Below are 5,740 nucleotides of genomic sequence, written 5' to 3'. Positions count from 1 at the left end.
AGAAGCAGTAGACGGTGAAAGAACAAAATTGCCATTTCTCTTATCGTTCTTCCTGCATGGAGCAGAGGGCCCCTGCCCGCCCAGCTGTAAGTTCTCTTCTTCCCTCCATTCTCCTCCTCTTTCTCAAGGTTGACCACTATTAGGAATTTACTTGGAATCATTACATATCTTTTCCTTTGCTTTTGTGTTGATATCAATTTATCCATAGGAAATACAGAGTTGGGGGTAGGATTTTTCTCCCCATAAATAGTATCGTATTATACACATTTTTTTGTGTACATTTTTAAATGTACATATTTTGGATTCTATAGAGCCCTGGAGGTCCAGTCATATTCTCTGTGGCTCTAGCTCATTCCTTATTTGCTGCATTCTAATTCACTAGGTGACAGCACCACAGTTCTAATAATTCCCTGGCTGGGTGCTGTAGCTCACTTCTGTAATGCCAGCACTTTGGGAGGCCAAGGTGGGCTGATCACCTGAGGTCCGGAGTTCAAGAGCAGCCTACCTGACATGGTGAAACCCTATTTGTACTAAAAATACAAAATTAGCCGGGTATGGTGGCACACGCCTGGAATCCTAGCTACTTGGGAGGCTGAGGCAAGACAATCTCTTGAACCCGGGAGGTGGGAGGTAGAGGTTGCAGTGAGCTGAGATAGCACCACTGCACTCCAGCGTGGGCGACAAGAGTGAACCTCAGTCTCAAATAATCATCATCGTCCCCCTGTTGCTGGCCACCTAGCTTGTTGGGAATTTTTCTTTGTTACAAACAGCTTCTTTTGCATTGCTGTAGGTGTTCCTCAAGCACTCATGTGGACTTCTTGGCCATAGATACAAGGTCAATTGCTTTCCTAAGATGACCTCTCTCTGTCGTATTTTACCAGCCTTATCTGCTAAAAATATCTGCTTGCTGGTGAGTCAGCTGGCCATTGGTCCCACTGGACTCCAGGACTGATGTTCGGTTTTGCTTGAGTCTCTCTCATTGTTAGCTTTGCGTGGGGTTATTTGAGAGGAGGTGGAAATAATCAGCCTCACCCTTTGTGTGACAAGGTGGCTGACGTTTACCCAGCTTCTTGAGACATGTGTTATGGGTTCGGGTACACTGGTACCAAACCATATTCCTTTGGTTCTTTTTAATGTTAAGAGCTTGTGTAAGACAAAATAGATAAATTCCAAAATTAGTTCTTTAACATATTTTGCTACTTTCTATCAAGTGGTGGGAGAATCTCACATGATGAATGATGGATGATGTGCATTTCTTAATATAGAAAATAATCATTTATTTCCCTTTATGTTTGCTCATGTTATACGTTTCAAAAACTCAGACTTTTACTCATATTATCCAGGAAGTAACTTTCGTAGATAGTCACTTTTTCCCAGACCTTGTATTTTAAAACTCCTGGTACATAAATGACACAATCTTCTGGGTTGCAAGTCTTTAATTTTGTTTTTAAGAGACGAAGTCTCACTCTGTCACCCAGGCTGGAGTACAGTGGCTCAATCTTGGCTCACTGCAATCTCCATTTCCCGGGTTCAAACAATTCTCCTGCCTCGGCCTCCTGAGTAGCTGGGATTACAGACGTGTATCACCAGGCCCAGCTAATTTTTGTATTTTTAGTAGAGATGGGGTTTCACCATGTTGGCCAGGCTGGTCTGGAACTCCTGACCTCAAGTGATCTGCCCACCTCAGCTTCACTAAGTGCTGGGATTGTAGGTGTGAGTCGCTGTGCCTGGCCTAGGTTGCAGTTTTTTCTTAACCAGTACAGTTTTTGGTGAATTTATGCTTACTCTTGGGCTGCGGTCCAGATACACACTCAAGCAGTATACATGTGGTTAAAGATGGGATCTATGTTATGAAGTTTAAAGTGTTTAAAAATGTCATCTCCTGTCATCAGACACCAATTATCATCTCCTCAGTTTTTGGTGTGGGAGGTGATTATTCACAGTGCTGTTCTTGGCAACTTGAAAAGATAAATGGGTGGAAGGAAATGAGTGAAGTGTGATGAATTTACTTACTGAGCCAAACATACCTTTTGTGTGTTTCCCTTGCAGCTTTGCTTTAGTGCTGTAAAACTGTAAATGTTCATGTGAAACTGAGGTGTGAAAATGTCGAACATGACCTTTATGGTTTTCCTTTTTTCCATTATGGACACATTGGAACTTCTGGATAGAAACACGAATAACATTTTATCGGAAACATCTCGTTGTTATTTTTCATGCTACTTAAAATGCTGTCATTGTGTGTTCTTTTAAAGCTTTGTCTTGGTAGCTGCTTGTTGGATGCTAGCTTATTACCCTGGAAGTCTAAATGGGTTTTCTGTGGTATTTACCTCTGCATCTTTCCCATTTAGTTATATTTGTATTTAATCCTCTGCTATCTTTAAAAATAGGTGAGGCACCGTATCTCATGCCTGTAACCCCAGCACTTTGGGAGGTCAGGGCAGGAGGATCGCTTGAGCCCCGGAGTTTGAGACCAGCCTAGATGACATGGCAAAAACTTGTCTCTACAAAAATATACAAATTAGCTGGGTGTGGTGGCATAAGCCTGTAGTCCTAGCTACTCAGGAGGCTGAGGCTGGAGGATCACTGGAGCCCAGGAGGTTGAGGCTGCACGAGCCATGCTGGTGCCTCTGCACTCCAGCCTGGGTGACAGACACCCTGTCTCAAAAAAATGAATAAATAAAAATAACACGAGGGAAAATACTTAGAGAAGGTACAAACTGTAGTCAAACCTCATCCCATCTCAAATGAAAGGTACTAGTTCCATCCAGGTAAAGACACCTGTAGAAATCTAGGTGGTCTCTTTTTTTTTTTTTTTTTTCCAAATTGAGTTGTTTGCATTGTTGTTTCTTTATGTTCTTTTGTCATCCTTCTCTCCCATCCCCAACAACTGCCATTCTGCGTTGTCACCGTATGTTAGTTTGCACATTTTTTTTTTTTTTTTGAGACAGAGTCTTGTTCTGCCACACAGGCTGGAGTGCGATGGCACTATCTAAGCTTGCTGTAACCTGTGCCTCCTGGGTTCAGGCTTTTCCCGTCCCTCAGCCTCACCAGCAGCCGGGAGTACAGGAACCCTGCTGATTTTTATATTTTCAGTAGAGACGGGATTTTGCTATGTTAGACTGGTCTCAAACTCCTGACTTCAAGTGATCCACCCGCCTTGGTCTCCCAAAGTGCTGAGATTACAGGCGTGAGCTACCACGCCCAGCTAATTTTGTATTTTTAGTAGATACGGGGTTTCACCATATTGGTCAGGCTGTTCTCAAGCTCCTGACTTCAGGTGATCTGCCTGCCTCAGCCTCTGAAGGTGCTGGCATTGCAGGCATGAGCCACTGCACCGAGTCCACACCCTGGAATTGTATATAAACGGAATCAAACAGTATGTGCTCCTTTTTCCTTGCTTCTTCCCTTCAGCATGACTGAGACTCACCTGTATTGTACATGATTGTATACCAAGAATTCATTCCTTGCTGCTGAGTGGTATGAACATTTGAGTCATTTCTGGTTTTTGGGTATTACAAATAAAACTACTGTGAACGTTTGTGTACAAACCTTTCAATAAACATATGTGTTCATTGCTTTTAGATAGAAACACAGGAGTAGAATCCATGGGTAATATGGTTATCTTTTTAAGAAACTGAGAAACTGTTTCCCCAAGTGGCTGCACCATTTTACATTTCCACTAACAGTGGAGGAGAGTTCAGTTCCCCTGTAACCTGGCCAGCACTTGGTGTGGTCAGTCTTTTTACTTTTAGTTACTCTAATAGGTGTGAAGTGTTATTTCATTGTGGTTTTAATTTGCATTTCTCTATTTTTTTTGAGACGGAGTCTCACTCTGTCGAAGGCTGGAGTGCAGTGGTGTGATCATGATTCACTGCAACCTCCGCCTCCTGGGTTGAAGTGATTCTCCTGCCTCAGCCTCCTGAGTAGCTGGGATTACAGGCACGCACCACCACGCCCAGCTAATTTTTTGTATTTTTAGTAGAGACAGGGTTTCACCATGTTGACTAGGATGGTCTCGATCTCTTGACCTCGTGATCCACCCTCCTCGGCCTCCCGGAGTGCTGGGATTACAGGCTTGAGCCACCGCGCCCGGCCTGAATTTTTGTATTTTTAATAGAGAGGGGTTTTCACCAGGTTGGCCAGGCTGGTCTCGTACTCCTGACCTCAGGTGATCTGCTCACCTCAGCCTTCCAAAGTGCTGGGATTATAGGTGTGAGTCACGGCGCTTGGCCAATTTGCATTTCTTTAGTACTAAGATGTTGAGCATTTTTTTCATGTGTTTATTTGCCATTCATTTGTTGTGTTGGGTGAAGTTTCTGTTTGATGCGTTTTTTATTGCGTTGTTTTTTAATTATTGAAATGTGAGATTCTGTTTTTTGTTTTAAAGGTTAGCCAAGTTGAGCAGTGGGAATGGAGAACGAACAAAGAAATTTATAACTGGTTGTGATGAATTAGTTGTGAATTACACTCAGGCCAGTGAGATTCTTGATATATTCTGGATATAAATCCTTTATCAGATAGGATTTCCAAGTATTTTGTCCCAGTCAGTGGCTCTTTTTAATCTTTTAACAGTGTCCTTTAAAGAGCAAAAGTTGTAGATTTTGATAAAATTTATCAATTTTTCCTTTATGGAGCATTATTTTTTTGTTGTTACAGTTTAGAAAGCTCTACCTAACTCAAAGTTACAAATGGTTTCCTCTACAAATTTTATAGTTTTAAATTTTATATTTAGATCTATGACTCACTGAGAGTAAATTTTCTATATGATACGAGTTACGAATTGAAGTCCACTTTTTTTTTTTTTCCTGGAGACAGTCTCAAACTGTTGCTTGGGCTGGAGTACGAGGGTGTGATCTCAGCTGGCTACAACATCTGCCTCCTGGGTTCACCTGGCTCTCCTGCCTCGCGCTCCTGAGTAGCTGGCATTACAGTGCACATCTGCACACCCTGCTGATTTTCTGTATTTTCAGTTATGACTGGGTTTCACCATGTTGGTCAGACTGGTGTCAAACTCCTGACCTCGTGATGCACCAGCTTAGGCCTCCCAATGTGCTGGGATTACAGGCATGGACCACTGCGCCCAGCCTTAAGTCCACTTTTTTGCACATAGATATCCATTAGTTTCAGTATTTTTGTTGGAATAGGCCATCCTTCCTCCGCTGAATTGCCTTTGCACCTTTGCTGAAAATAAGTTGTCCATATATCCGTGGGTCTCTTTCTTGACTCCATTTTGTCCTGTTGATCTCTTTGTCTTATCTTTCCTGTCTTAGGTAGTGTGAGTCTTCCAGCTTTGTTCCTCTTTTTGACTATTCTATTTCTTTAGCATTACCATAGGAATTTTAGAATCCGGTGACAATTTCTACCAAAAAACTGTTGGCATTTTGATTGCAACTGCATTAAATCTGTAGATTGATTTGGGGAGAATTGACATATGACAATATTGAGTGTTCCAATGCAAGGACATTATATATCTCTTGATTTACTTAGGTCTTCAATTTGTCTAAAAAGTGTTTTGTGGTTTTTAGAGTACAGACCATTCACATCTTTTGTCCGATTTATCCCATGTACTTCTGTTTTGGATGCTATTATAAATGGTACTATTTAAAGAAATCTCAATTCCTGATTGTTTATTGCTAGTAGATAAAAATACAATTGACTTTTGTATATTGAGCTAATGTTCTGCAAATGTTTTTCTGTCTTTCTAGTCCTTAAGGGACTCAAATTACTGGTAGAGTAGCTG

Source organism: Cebus imitator, unplaced genomic scaffold (assembly GCF_001604975.1).
Source record: "Cebus imitator isolate Cc_AM_T3 unplaced genomic scaffold, Cebus_imitator-1.0 Scaffold122, whole genome shotgun sequence".
Classification (NCBI taxonomy): domain Eukaryota; kingdom Metazoa; phylum Chordata; class Mammalia; order Primates; family Cebidae; genus Cebus; species Cebus imitator.
The sequence above is the reverse complement of the archived record's forward strand: the minus strand, read 5'-3'. Positions refer to the sequence as shown.